The sequence below is a fragment of the Perissodus microlepis genome, chromosome 9 (assembly GCF_051167445.1).
Source record: "Perissodus microlepis isolate ML-2025 ecotype Zambia chromosome 9, ASM5116744v1, whole genome shotgun sequence".
NCBI lineage: Eukaryota > Metazoa > Chordata > Actinopteri > Cichliformes > Cichlidae > Perissodus > Perissodus microlepis.
The window spans coordinates 9,008,029-9,023,837 of record NC_140469.1 but is presented as its reverse complement, the minus strand read 5'-3'; the positions used below and the strand labels follow the sequence as shown (position 1 = coordinate 9,023,837).

Sequence of the window (15,809 nt, the reverse complement as noted above, 5' to 3'; positions counted from 1 at the left end):
ACATTCAGTGAGATTTGGATAGACCTTAAACTAGCCTGTCCTTAACAGTGATGTTCACCATTATGAAACTACAATTTGCATAAGATGGGCTACAAAACAAAACACTCAGTCCACACGCTGAGCATAAATTAAATGAAGCTTATGCATAAGTTCAGTAAGGAAGATCTGTAGTCATTCATATGCCTGCTTTCCTGGGTGTTTGGTATCACATGTCAGCACAACAGGGACAAATGTCAACATAGTATACTCAAATAAAAGAAAAGAAAAAAGAAATGTATCAATTAAGTTCAGTAAGCGTAGTGTTGTGTTTGGAGTAGTTTGGGTTACTGTCCTGGAGCTGTATGTGAAGCACACAGGGAACACCGGTAGCTAGAGTTGTAACAAAGATTAAATTATTCATGATGGGGTTTGCTATACGCTGGCATAAAACTGCAGAAAAAAACGGTGAAAACCATGAACCCAAATCACAAGCTCTTCGAATTACATCTTTTTTATCAGCAGAAACTCCAACAAGTCTGTGGCCAAATTCTGATTTTAATGACATGAACAGTCCAGTCCAGCAGGTGGTGGTAATGCACCTTAGAGCTTTAACCGCCAATACACCCAAAAGAAGAAGAAGAAGCCCCGCTTTATGGCCTTTTTCTTTCAATTTAATTTCGGGTAGGGCTGCCACAATTAGTCGACTAGTCACAATTGAGTCGACTATCAAAATCGTCTACGACTAATTTAATAGTCGACGCGTCGTTTGAAGCTTTGTAAGATCCCAAAAGACGTATAGTACATAAGACATAAGTATTTGGGGGGAATTCTCTCTTACTTTTCTCCCCAGTTTTCCCATGAGGATGTTTGCGGGGCAGCGTTTGGAGCCATGGGCCAGTTTTGTCAAGCTCAGCACAAAGTGTGCAACGAGAATCCCACTGAGGACAACCACCAGGGTAATACAGGATACCAGCATGCTGAATTAGGCAGTGCATTGTCTGCTGTAGATTCAGTATCAAAACCACCCCGGATCAAATAAGTTTCTAAACAGAGATAAAAAGTTACATATAGATTTTATGTCCTGGAACATTATACCCACTTTGAACTCAGAAATATTAGGGTGACCATATTTAACAGTATTTTGTCTCTATCCGCCACTGTAGAAATTCATCTCATGTAAACAATAATTGGCACACAGCATGACGTGAAAAAAAGCACACACCTTTGACGTTGCGTGACGAACTCTGTATTCCTCGTAAAAACGTAAACACAAAAACTGAGTTTTAAAAAATCTCAATTTTCAGTGATTCGAAACGCTGTTTATGTGTGGACGAAAGGCCTAAACACATAGCAACAGCTACGTTTTCATAAATACCTGTGTAGGTGTGGACGTAGCGTAAAAGAGTTAGTAGTGTATTTTATTACTACCTGTAATTTATTGCAGTTTACTTTTATTTGTTTGATTGTTTACTAAATGTTTGACTCTGAACCGAAGCCTGAATTTTATTTAAGGTACCAACTATTCAGGCAGTAAACGGCTAATATGAGAACCCAGTGTCTTAAATATCAGTACCAGTGCTATTACAGTTAGCAAACCAAAACTTAACCAACATCAGCTAGCTTATTTACAGCAGCCATGTCAAAAAGTTCCCTTGTAGCCAGGCAAAGTAATGCTAACGTTAACTTTAATAATACCTGCTGAATAACTTCAATGTCAGGCTGTGTCAGCTGTGACAGAATCTGTTCCAGCTTTTCTGTCATCTCGACCCCTCAGCTACCACCTTTGAGATGACGGTTTTGTGATGATAACGTTACTGTTAGTTAACGTTGACTCGTACACAAAACGAGTTGCCTCCACTTAGTGTGCCTTCTTCCGAAGTATGCGACAGCTGCCAAATATATCAGCAGAGTCTCTCCTGTAGTTTTGAAAAATTCTGCTCGAGCTTGAGCCCTCAGCACTACCACCTTTCAGATAACCGTTTAACCTATAGTCTGCGACACCTGCCAAATATGTCAACAGAGTCTCGCTGGGTAGTTTATAAAAGTTAGCTACCGAATTTGCCTGAGAGGAAAATCAGTTTTAAATAGTGGGGACCAAAAATAAAGACTAAAAGATCCAAGCATCGAAACTCGGTCCGGTCTGCCAACGCTACAACTGCCAGCAGATTTCAGGGTTTTTTACATCCCCCACTTTGCCATGCCAGATGTGCCACCTCCTTCAGCCACTGAGCAAGTCTTTTCATGATGTTGTGTTGACGGTTTTTCTACAAACAAGTAAAATATAATGCCTGCAAACTGTAGTTGTGTACTGTCTATGGGTGAAAGTGTCAAAAATATGTGGAACCAAAGATCCACTCATCCAGATACCACATTGATCTTTGCTGTTCACTGACAGGTGAACTGATTGTGTTCATTTTAAGCAGTTTGATTGGTTAGAAATGTTAGACACATATTTATACTTGTTTAAATGCATTGTGTTATGCAAAAACCTTTATCTTATGTTATTACCTACAACAGTAGTTCTGTATTCTTATCTTGAATGTTTTAATTCAAGATTTTAATGTTTTATACAACATTTGTTTTTTACTACATTCTGTAAAAAGTGAGTGTCGAATGTGAAAAGTGGTTCGCATCACTGCATTAATCGGGTCCTTTTGACTGTACCGGGGGCTGTAATTCACACAGTCAGTGTCCTGTTGCCATGAATATGATCTGAAACCAGCAACTGAGCCCATAAACTCATCACTCTCTTTCCTGTACTTTCTCAAATAAAGTTGGCATTAGAAGCATGTATTTTGTTTAGTTATAACTATGAAGGCTGGTGTAATTGTATTGAGTACTGCTACTGCAAATCAAAATCAAAAATCTAAAGTTCATTGAGATGTGCGAACTTGTAGTACTTTTTTATGTTGAGACTTAAAGTTTCCATTATTATTATTATGTAGTATAAAATTTAGAATGTCATGACAAATACGTTAAACCACATAATTTATGGAAATATGCTATAATTTAATGACCAATACATTAATTGTCTTTGGTGTATAGAGATGGTGGCATTTGGACTTTGATCGATTATTATGTGCAGATGAACTGACTGAAATTTTGTATGTATGCATAACTTAAATACATACTTTTAAATATGTGACTGGCAGGACGGCTCTTTCAGGGTATCATCATAAGTTGAAATAGATTTCCAGTGATGGTCCATCTCTCTAACAACAATCTTCTTTTCCTCCTCGAGTCTTCTTACTGCCATGATGATATCGAATGCCCTTCTCTTTGCTCTGAGGCTGACAGAGTCTGAAATGCATTTAGAACAAAGTTAGAGATCAGTTCACAAAAAACGTCTGAAGTCATAAGTGATTTTAGGTTGACAGCTGAAGCTTGTGCTTCACGTCTGCTTGTTGTTGCCGCTTAGAAGAAATAAGATAGTTGCACTTAACATAAAGTCATTGTGCAATCAGCATCAAATTTTTGAATCTGTTTTTGCTCAACTTCTGCCCACTCCTTTACATCACTGACACAGTCATCCAGTTGACTGTCAGTCCCTGCCAACTGAAGCTGGCTTAGAAGAGCTTTTGTGGCCCACATTAAAAAGTTGGGATTAAAAAACAAAACATTAAAGACATGTTTACTCCAAATATTTAGAACACAGAGGAGTAAGCATCTAAAAATACAATACCAATATCATTACCTTCTGATATTGGTGGGTCAGAGAGGTGGCCAGGTTGTCTAACGTTTGTTGGTTCCAGTGCATGGCCATAAGAGTTAGCATGTCTGTCCTGCAAACAAAGGAAACGTAATGTTACCATTTTCTCTCATCATAGTTAGACACTTCAAATCTAGTGCAGGATTTGGCCTTCTCGCATGCTTTGGACTAATGTTTTGTGGTAACTGCAATCCTTGAAAGAACGACACTGCTCCACCTCCTCTCCTAGTGTTAAACCAGCCCCATCCTGATATGCTCCACTCCATTTCACCTGGATATAAGCACACGCACACACAGATGCACATACACACAGAGACAAAAGAACAATAAATGACTCAAAGGTGTTTGTGTTGCTGTACAAGTGTTCAGATAAAGTGATTAAAGTCAGAATTCCATACCTGACATTTGAAATCATTGACTTTGGCATGGAATACTGAAAGAAATGGCTTCATGCTAAGAAGGTGCTGGAGCTCTGGACAGCTTTTTGTTACTCTTTCACGTTACGGCCAATACTCGCAGACAACATCCATGCAGAAAAAGTGATATGTCTATTGGCCAGCTTTTGTTGCAGGTACAAGGCATAAGCAAAAATGTCACCCCTGTACATATTTAGAGCACTGAGCAGCACTCCATGCCTACAGACTGCAAGCTCCAGTCCCTCCTCATCTACCTTGCTGCTGGATCTTTGGGAGGTCTCTCTGGCTGCTGACCACTCCCCTCCACAAACACGTTGTCCACAGACCTAAAATGCATTTAATTGCTGCTGGCAATGATTTACGCAATCTCTTCAGGGTTAAAGGTTACCGTAATTCTCTCTATGTAATTATAGTGTTCAGTCTTACATGTCTGGATGTGCTGTGTATGTAGTCCGCACATCTTCCCACATCTTCATCCTTTGCTATGAAGCTGCCGTCAAACATGGCCTGTTCCTCACATCTGAACAAAACAGCAATACATCATACATAATGACACAAACATTGCTACTACACATATTTTGCTGTACCCAGCTGCATTCTTGAAATGGTAATGCTTGAGGTTTCCATCCACTGAAATTGCAAGCATGTCTGGGGCACATGCATAACATGTGAAGGGATCCTCCTTTAAAATCTTGTCTAATTCATATCTCACGGCTTCCCACTCAAAACAACCTGTCTGACAGTGGAGATCTTCCCCATCTGGTTTAAAATGAAAGACGTCAACAGAAAACAAATACGCTATAAGTGACTTTTAAATTCCCAATAAGATTCTGTGGTTTGTTTAATGTGCTTTTGTGTCAAAAGAAATGACTTTCCTGTTTCTCTGTACAGATATTTCAATTAATTAATACATTAAATGTATGGATTTGTGCCCATACAATCTATATCTTCCAATTATCTTGAATGAAACAGTACTGACCCTTATGTGAGTGAGTCCTGGTTGATCTTGACCTCGCATAGAGTCCATTTCCATCTTTGTCTCTTTTTTTCCAGTTTACTGTTGGTTCAGGTGGTTTCACTGGTACTGGAGCTTTCTTTTGCTTCAGCTCACCAAGTAAGTCATCAAGGTGTTAAAGCTCATCAATTAGTTCCTGCTGATCAGTCAGATTATCTAGGACAATTAAAGGTTGTTGAATTTTGAAGTCACTCATGGGAATAAGCAGAAACACACACACACACACACAGAGAGAGAGAGAGAGAGAGAGAGAGAGAGAGAGAGAGACCAATAGAGAGGCAGAAACAAAGACAAACAAATAAGGGCAGCAGTAAGTACAAAAGACTGACGTGGTTCTTAAAAGTGCCTTTGGGAGTTTTTCAAAAAGCAGATTTAGGAAGCACTAATAGGCTGATTGAGAACATTTTTCTTTGTTTTTGATGCAAGTTACCCAAAGTCATGCGCCCAGGTTCGGGAATTCCTTCACACTAGCATCTATCCCAGGAATACATGAATCCCAGGACATGAACCAAATCTGATCAAATGAATGAGGGCTCGTTTAGCTCTGATGGAAGCGTAAAATGTCACTCACAAAGGTGTATGAAATGATCTGAGAGGGAGATTCCCTCTTGCCACTTTTCCCAAGTGTTGATGTATGTTAAGCACTGAAAAATCATCAATTCATCAGTTTTTTAAAGTTAAAAGTTTTTACATGTAATTTGTTCTAAAAATAAAGCCGACTTTACATAGCATGTCTTCATGTTTGTTAACACGTACATGTGCTGTAACCAAAGACTGATTTTGTTATGAACTGGCTGTGTGGAGGCAGATGAGGACCCAAACGCAAAACTCACGGAGACAAAAAGCTGAACTCAAAATCACTGTTTTATTGCAGGCTTCACAAAGAAACAGAACTAAACTGGGAATGCTAACTGAGGACCGAGGGAACACAGAAAAGCACACAGGTTCAGGGAGGAGACATTGATAACGCGACACCAAACTGAGGGAGACATGCACATAAATACACAGAGGGTTAACGAGGGAAGTGGGAGCACACGGGAAACACAGCTGACACAGATAATCATAACAAGACACGGCAGGAGTAACACAACACTGACGGGAGACTGTCAAAGTAAAACAGGAAGTACACAGAGGTGCAGACAGCAAGAGAGAGAGAGACAGGAGAGCACAGGCATAGCGGGCTGGGGAAACATGGAATAAAACACAAGGAGGGGAGACGAGGGCTCACAGATACACAGAGGGGCACACAGGGGGTAAAAGTCACAAGGGGAAATCAAATAAGAAACAACTTAACAGAGCAACCCAGGAACCATGGCCTAAATAAAGAACAAAATACAAAAATACATGAAAACTAAGAATGCTGGGCCAACATGGCCCAGGATCATGACAGATTTGAAGTAATGGATATAATATAATGAAGTATATACTTTTATGTTAATTGCATTTTACTTTCATTGATATATTTTTTATGAATTTTGGTGTCTATGTTCTGTGTATCATATGACAATAAAAATATTTTTTTAAACAATCTGCTTTGGATCTAGTTTTTTATAATAAGTAGAAATCTTATGTTATGGTTGACGTGGAGGACTCACACGAAGCGCCTTGAGGCGACTTTTGTTGTGATTTGGCGCTATATAAATAAAATTGAATTGAATTGAACACGCAGGAATCTGAAGTTAGAAGCTCACAAGGAATTTATTTACATGGTTCACAGGGTGTATATAGAAAAGGTGCAGAGATAGTGCTATGTACAAAAGTGGGGGGACAGGGCTCCAGGGAAATCCAGGGGAAAAGGCACTCGCTCCTTTCAAACAATCCACGCACACAGTCAGGCTCTCTCTCTCTGACACTCACCACACAGGATACAAGTAAACAGTCCAGGCATGCGAGTCAGCAAAGAACAGCAGTCACTCCCTGGCTTAAATGCTGGCCACACTAATGAGGCTAGTGTTTCTTCCTCCGAGGGGCGGAGGAAGACTTTTTAAAATTACTTTTCATGTTTTTTGGCTGAAATTGTGCCTAAAAAGGATCGGATTATAATAGTTGGTGATTTTAATATTCATGTCTGTTGCCCTGATGGTCTGCTTGCTCAGGAGTTTTTAAATTTATTCAGTCATTTTACCTTTACAGTCCGTTGAAGGCCCTACACATCAGCAGGAGCACACTCATGACCTGGTGTTATCATATGGTTGTAATTGACATTTCTCGTGTGCATGAGTTTAAAGTTCACACTCCACCCCACCGCTGCTCTCTTCTCCTCCACTTTTATGAAGAAAATCTTTACCGACCCTGAGATTACTTATTGGGCCCACCCCAGATGAGCTGCTTTTGCAGGTCCAGGAAACCTGTACTCAGACCCTGAACACTGTGAACCCATTAAAAACCAGGCGCCCAAAACGTGTTCCACAGCCCTGGTTAAATGAATCCACCCGAGCAGTCAGGCGTCAGTGTAGGAGAGCAGAGTGAAAGTGGAAGAAAGACAAATTGCAGGTTTCTTTTGAAATGTTAAAAGAATGTTGGAAATTTGATCAGAATACAGTGAAAATGAGAGAAACAGATATTTTTCTCAGATCATTGTGTTAAATTGTCATAATCCCCGTGTTCTCTTTAACACTATCAGCTCTACTCTAAACAACCCTGAAAGCCTCTGCTGACACATGTAATCAGTTCCTTTCTTTCTTTGTAAACAAGGTCGAGTCTGTCAGGTCAGCAATAGTACTTCCTACAGATGACCCATCAGTGTTTATTCCATGACTGTAAACATGTTTCCATTTGTCACGTCAGTCTTTACTGTGAAATACAGGAAATGACATCATGGCTCAAAATATTTGTTGTTCAAACAATTCTTTATTTAACGTTTTTTTAAACTTTATTTAAGAACTTTATTTAATAAAATACATTCAATACAAACTTGAGAACAGGAAACTGATTTTTCATCCAACCACTGAAAAAAAAAGGTAACCACTGAACACAAACAGAAGAAGAACAATTTATAAAGATTAAAATGGAACTACAGGAACATTTTGATTCATAGCCTCATTTGAACTTTAAGGAGAGCCGATCTGAACTCTGTGGAGCCTGATCTCCAGGGTTTTAAGATGGACTCTGAAACCAGAAGAGGATGTTTCTCTCTCTTCAGATTCACTGTCGTCCTGTGATGGGAACGATTTCAGCCCTGCGTGATCGCGCTGATGTTTGCACAGAGCAGATAATGAAGTGAATGTTTTGGCACATTGGTAACAATGAAACAGTTTATTAGTAACGTGGGATTGTTTGTGTGCAGAGTATGAACTGAGATTACTGAAGCTCTTGTCACACTGCTCACAGCTGTAGTTTCCTTCCATGTGTGTACGTTCATGGTTGTTACGACTACCTGAATGTGAGAAGCTTTTGTCACAGTGTCTGCACTTGTATGGTTTCTCTCCTGTGTGGACTCGTTTGTGTGTTTTAAGGTGACTTGCAGTGGTGAAGGATGACCCACACTGATCACAGAGATGCTTTTTGACCCCACTGTGAAAGAGTTCATGTCGTTTTAAGTCAGTTGATGTGGGGAAGCTTCTCCCACATTCTTTGCAGTATTTCAGTTTGTCTCCAGTGTGCTTACGTTGATGTATTTTTAGGCCAGCTTGCTGACTGAAAGTTTTTCCACAGATGTCACAACGAAAGTCTTTCCCACCACCACAGCAATGACAGGGTTGAGAACTGGATCCATCTGTGTCGCTCTGCTTCTAAACAAAGACACAAAGACAGTGTAAGTCAGTCCTTCAACACTTTTATCCTGAAAGTCGCCTGAAATAAAAAGCATCTCTGCAGACGTCCAGTTACATTTTACTGTTTCGATTAACACACTCAGTTTACTGGGCTACAATAACTACAATACTACCACCATAACACTACAGGAATACTTATTTAATATTACAGTAACATCTGACTTACACTTAAATGAAATGAAAATCTGAATAATGGCTCAGAGCTACTCTTCGGTGCAGTAGAAGTGCTAACATGCTAACACAATTTAATGAGCAGACTTGTTCCAAACAGTCAGACTGAACTTACAAGAATAAAACAAAAATACATACCTCACAGTAACTGCACTTGTAGAGTCTCTTTCTGGTGTGGATCTGTTGGTGTTGTCTCAGGTACTGTGGAGTTTTAAAAGTCTTCTCACACAGGTCACATTGATAAGGTCTCTCCTCAGTGTGGGTAAACATGTGGCTTTGTAACTGTGCGTCTGTTGTAAAGTATTTGCCACACTGATCACACCAGTACACATCTTCTCCGGAGTGAATGCGTAGGTGTATATTTCTGTACCCTAGCTGGCTGAAAGTTTTTCCACAGATGTCACAGCTGTATGCCTTAATTCCAGAGTGGGTAACTAGATGACTCTGTAAGCTGCTACTGTGAGCAAAAGCTCTGCCACACTGATCACAGCTGTAAGCTTTAACTCCACTGTGGACGATTTGGTGTGTTTTTAGGGCATTCTTCCAGGAAAACGACTTTCCACACAAGTCACAGCTGAACGGTCTCTCTCCAGTGTGGATGAGCTGATGTTGTTTTAGTTTAAACTTCCAGGTAAAATCCTTCCCACACTCGTCGCAGGTGTTTTTTTTTCTCTCTCTTTCTTCTGTGAGGTTTGTCGGCCTCCTGAGAGCGCTGACTTCTCGGTCCATGTTGGTCCTGCAGCGATACAAACAGAGGCAGTGAGTGAAATGCAGTCATTGAACAAAATGAAGCTTCAAACTCCCTCCATTAACACTAGTCAGGGCTCGCAAAATTTCAAAATCCCTGGTAGCCCTTTGGGCAGGGACTCAAACAAAACAAACAAAACATGAAACACAAATTACAACATTGTATAAAAATGACAATCATCAACTCAAATACTTGGTTCTAATTGAACAGAAATTTCTATGAACTTGTAAGAACTGTGTAGAACATGAATCAGTCTGTGTCAGATCCTGAATTTGAAATTTCCACTGAAGTCACAGGTAAGAGGCAAGTGGAACCAAGATCTAGGTCATTTGCTTTTTGAAGTTTGCAAAGACTGCTAAATTTTGCCGGTGGTAGTTCACTCTTTGCAACATAGTACGCTGTTCTAAACAGATTTTTCAGGTTTATTTTTAGTATGTTATTTGCAATTGGTGTTTGTTCTGGGAAAGATATTGCAGACTGAGTAATAATGCATTTCTTGCATTTCTCATGGGTTCTAATGGGGGCCTTTCTTAAAATTACTGGTCCCAGTAACAAAGGCGCTTGTCGACTCAGAAATCGAGGGAAAACCAACAACACACCCGGCAGAACATTATGTTATTTACACGGGTGCACATAAGTGGTCCGCATGTGCGCATTCGCTGTCAAAATAAAAGACGCACACCAGATATGAAGTTGCAGCGTGCGTTTGCGTCCATATAAACGGCACTGTTTTTGTCCGCTAGAGTGGGATTTTCACGGCACATTCCGCACCAAATCTCTGTGCGTTCATCATTTGTTTGAAGCCAGCTCACCTCCTGCAACCACTTTTCCGAGAATACGTGCTTCTTTTGTGGTTCGGACTCCTTCTGACATTTCTTTGGAGGTGGAGGAACACCAAAGTAATTGCTTAAAGGAGCTTCTTCGACATCTTTAAGAGTTCTAAACAAATGTCTGTCCTCCTCCAGAAAATCTTATGTACGCAAACACGTGTTGCAACTTCTCATCTTGTGTGCGTTTTTTATTTTGACAGCGAATGCGCACCTGCGGACCACTTATGTGCACCCCTGGTTATTTAGCTCGTCATATTGCAGCCACAGAAATTATTTTGTCCATGAAACCATAAAGCTGCACTTTCTTTTTGCCTTATAGTCTGATTTGTCATAACTTTTCCGTTTTGTGGTAAGCTTTTCTTTGGCTGTCACTTCTTCACCCTGACCTGTCTTATTTGGCTCAGCAGAACTAAAATATATATCCTGCTGCTTTTACACACGCACTCACATAACGCTCAGCGACTCTCTGCGCGATCAACCTCTCACATGTTTAAGCTTGCTGCGGGAGATTTCACTTGTCATGTTTGCATAGTAAGCTAACGATTGATAAGACGATGTCAGAGGAATTGGTGCGCAAATTATCGTCACTCACCAATCAGTACTGTCGCTCTGTATACACAGTTCGCGCGATTGCAAAGTAAAAGCAAAAAACAAGCACAAATTCAAACGCGATTTCAATATGCCACATATTGACAGTGGCTCACCGATGCCAAAGACATAATTACCCAGCTACATTTCCGAAAGAATGCAAAAGCATTGACATATATTTTTCCTTCCTATGATAGCCCGACGGGCAGGGCAGAGATAGTTTTTGGTAGCCCGACTGGAAAAATCGCTAGCCCCGGGACGTCAGGCTAGCGATTTTGCGAGCCCTGCTAGTTTTAAACCTGAAGGTGGAGTGTGGCACCAAACACCTTAAAGGTCCCCTATCCCCACCTACTGGTAGTAGTAACACATTACATCCAACCTGGTGTTAAAGATAATTAATCATTGTTCAAACACTCTAAAATCATGCCCATCTCTCCTACTTGTACACAAATATTAATGCTAACACTCAGAATAGTAATAAATGTTGTGGCAGGTAATTTCAAATGCAGCGATTCTATCAGCCCAATAAACATCAGCAAACACACAAACTGTTTGTGTGCAGTTTGTCTCACAATGTGATTTAAAGACTGCAGTAAAATCCTCTGCAGGTTAGTGCAGGATAAGCAGGCAAGTTTACTGTAATGTGATGGATTTAAAGTAAAGAACAGTGTGTGACTGGTGCACAGTGACTGTGGTGCTCATGGCAGAGTAAGGTTACATCAAGTGTAGCAGAGATTAACTTAAACTTAAGCTCATGATGCTGGCATTCATTCACTGAGCTCTACCCACATACCAACAGTATAGTGTATAATATAAAGACAGTGCAGAGAATGGAAATCAGCCAGGACAACTCATGAAACATCTGCTGACATTTGGATGAATTCACAGAAAGCAGCAGGTCAGCTGATCACAGCCTGCACATTAAAAAAAATCTACTGGAGCTCTCAATAGAAATGATTGTGAGCTGTGATTCTTTTCCCCACACTGAGCCACTACAGCTGATTTTAGGGTTGAATCCTGCTGAATCCCACTTTAACCTCTTCCCTGCTCATTTTGATGTTTAGAGGCAACGTCACCGTCCAAGATGTAGGCATTGTATACATTGTATACATCATTTTCACATTACATTAATATTGCACAAGGTTCATTTAGTTTAGCATAAAATATGTATCAGTACTTCAGCTTTTAACGGAGTATTTCTTAACACTAGTATCTGTCACCTTCTGTGTTGAGCTCATTGTTTTCTCTGCAGTGGCTGAAATTTCCTCTGCTGCTCCGTCAGACTCTTCTCCTCCTGCTGATCAGCTGGGACAGAAAACAGAACTTTGTTAGGCTCCACACTGCACTGAAGAGTCAAAGTGTCTCATATGTTCATCTGACAACACAAAGAACAAATTTTAGCTTCCTTGGGTGGGCAACTTGTTTGAAACAAACACAAAAGTTTTGAGCACCGATACCAAGCAGTATGGCACACCAGTACCAGGAGAGCAATTTCTCTTTAAAAAAGGCCCTGGCAAAGAACGAAAACAGAACAATCAGTGGGTAGAGTGTTTCCCAACCACTGTGCCGCGGCATATACGTGTGCCGTGAGAAATGATCAGGTGTGCCGTGGAAGATTATCCTATCTGGTCAGCAAAGAGGCACAGAAAAGAAGATCAGACACCAGCGAGGGAGGATAACAAGGACAGACGCAACAACATTGTCATCCCCTATGTAGCCGGTGTATCAGAAAAACTCAGGAGAGTTTTCTCCAAGCATGACATCCCGGTGCATTTCAGACCCAGCAACACACTCAGACAAAAACTGGTTCACCCGAAAGACAAAACTCCAAAACACAGATTTAACAATGTGGTGTATGCGGTACAGTGCAGCGAGAAATGCACGGACCTCTACATTGGAGAGACCAAACAGCCACTTCACAAGCGCATGGCACAACATAGAAGAGCCACCTCCACAAGACAAGACTCAGCAGTCCATCTGCATCTTAAGGACAAAGGACACTCTTTCGAGGATGCCAATGTTCACATTTTGGACAGATAGGACAGATGGTTTGAAAGAGGAGTGAAAGAAGCCATCTATGTCCACTGCGACCATCTTTGAACAGAGGCGGTGGTTTACGACACCAACTGTCTGCCATCTATAATCCAGTTTTGAGTTCCCTCCCCAGACGCCTTAACGCCCACTCACATCCTGGGCCATCTGACCTCAGGAATTCGCATGATAAGGTGGGGCCAGGTTTCACAACAAGCTCACCCGAAACCCTGGCTGATTGGGACCCACACCCAGTTTCACACCTTGGCTCAGGCGATTAGAGGATCATCAGGGGGTCCTTTTGTCCCTCTATGGGGGGAAACTCCCACTAGGTTTAAATCTGGGACTCCCCACCATTTGACCTTAGAACTGAAGAAGCTTCTCGGATGAGAGGTGAAACGTCTTCAAGCAACTTAAAGAAGTCCAGACGCTTTTCTTTGCAAGCTCCTTTGACAACATGTTGGGTCTTTTGGAGCCGGAAGTGACCTTATATGCATGAACGGTGGCGCTAGCTAGCTTGGTTAGCAAGCTGCATTCATAAACTGTGCAGGTGCCACAGAGATGCTAAGTAGCGCTTAATAACAGACTAATAAAATAACAGAAACCCTGATTACAATGAGCTCATTTAAAAGCTTTCTTCTAATAAAATTATTTTCTTCTCTGTTTCACAAATTTTTTGCTGATATCTTTCTGTGAATTAGTTTAGAGCAGCTTGATTTAATTTAGTCAGATTTTTTTTCAACTGGTTCACAAAATCTTGAGAAGAGACACCGAGGAGAGCAACAGAAAGCCTCATTCAGGAGCTAAACTCAAGATTAACTAAACTCGGATTAACGTTAGCTCGGTGCTTACCTTTAAATCAGTCTTGACAATAAACTGAGAGAAAAACGCCATAAAGCGGGAACTTGGCTTCTTCTTCTTCGTCTTCTGCTTTTGGATTTTTTGGGCGGTTAAAGCTTTAAGGCGCATTACCGCCACCTGCTGGACTGGACTTTTCATATCCTAAACATCATCAATTGGCCACAAATTTGTTGGAGTTTCTGTTAATAGAAGAGATGGAATTCAAGGATCTTGTGATTTGGTTTCTTTGTTTTCACCATTTACTCTACAATTTTCTGCCAGTGTATAGCAAACCCCACAGCTCAAATCAATGAAGAATATAGTATTTTTAAAATATTGCTTAAGCTGGAACCAGCAGCTATATAGGCCTAATGTTTAATCCAGACATGTGATAGAGGTTTACCACCAGGAGAAGCAGACTGTAAATAAAAGACTGTGCTACTGAAAACTGTTAGTCTGACTTTGGATTGTAAATATGTTTCCACTTGTCACTTCTGTATTTGTATATGCAGTAGCGGTTTTTGATACGGGCGACACGGGCGGTTGCCCGGGGCGGCATAGTGGTGGGGGGCGGCATCACGGGCATCGGCAAAAAAAAAATACAATAAAAAATAAAAAATAGCTCGTAGCTGAGAACTCCCGCGGCGGATAGTAGGGGCGGCATTTCAACATTAAAAACTCCAAAGAAATCTAGTGTCTTTCGTGTGTTGAAAATCCCTCACTCTGTTAAAAAATTGACAGATTGATTGTGCATCCAAGTTGTGTGCTAAGAAAACACATACAGATCATTCAGTTGGCTCTCACTTGCAAGACAGTTTGGACATCATTCATTTGCTATCTGATCCTCTGCTGGACGACACGAGAGGCTGAGACCACTGAAGACTGTCATCAGAACTGTCTAAATTATCTGAATGGAAAGAAAAAGGTTTGAAAAGGGTTTATTTGTACCATCAACTACTTACAGACTAACAAAGAGCATCAGGAGAAGAAAACGTGGAGTAATAACATGAGCAGCAACCAGCAGAGGGTGCACTATCCTTCAGGTGAGCTGCTGAGCAAGGTGAGCTGTAACGTCCTGTAAATATTTGAGCAGAAATGCTGCAGCATTCACAGGTTTCCTTCTTGAAGACATGTGATCTGACAGGCTGAAAGTTTCCTTGGTCCAAAAGAAGAAAAATCTGATTGAAAGTTTTAACCCTCTCAAGGCAGGCGTTGCAGATTTGCAACAGTTGAAAGCTAACAACCTGATTACCCCACATACATATTTTATGAGTTTTTTTTTACTCAGAAGTAGGCCTACCACTGCACTTATTCTTTTGTGCATTAGCAACAAAAACTTAATTTGAGCCTGAGAGGGTTAACAGGGAGAACAGCTGGACAACATATGGAAACACAAAGAAATGAGAGGTTAGGGATTAGCCAGCAATAGAGGGTAAAGGTGATTGCGAGAACTGTTTGAAAAAGGCTTCGGAGACACAGGTGAGAATGAAACGGTTTCAGGTGACAGAGAGGCAGGATTTCAGGGGCCACATAGAAACTGTTGAACCTGTTACACCATAAGTCTTTGTCTGTGGAGGTTCTCAGTCATCCAGGTCATGGTAGGCTAAGGAGCTTGGAAAGAAAAGAGACTGGACTTCTTTAAGTTCCTTGAAGATGTTTCAAACCCCCTTCTGAGAAGCTTCTTCAGTTTTAAAACCCAATGGTGGAGA

General features: G+C 40.9%; 2 pseudogenes across 1 annotated transcript; both read right to left on the bottom strand.

Moving 5' to 3' along the window:
* Window positions 1-3,112: 3,112 nt before the first annotated feature.
* Window positions 3,113-4,295, bottom strand: LOC146379987 (uncharacterized; annotated as a pseudogene).
* A 3,697-nt stretch (window positions 4,296-7,992) lies between these two features.
* On the bottom strand, window positions 7,993-12,467 carry LOC146379986 (uncharacterized; annotated as a pseudogene). The gene is made up of 3 exons (XR_014801263.1): window positions 12,450-12,467; window positions 9,202-9,799; window positions 7,993-8,850 (listed from the first exon to the last, which is right to left on the bottom strand). The product of XR_014801263.1 is annotated as an uncharacterized LOC146379986 (transcript).
* Between the last annotated feature and the right edge of the window lie 3,342 nt (window positions 12,468-15,809).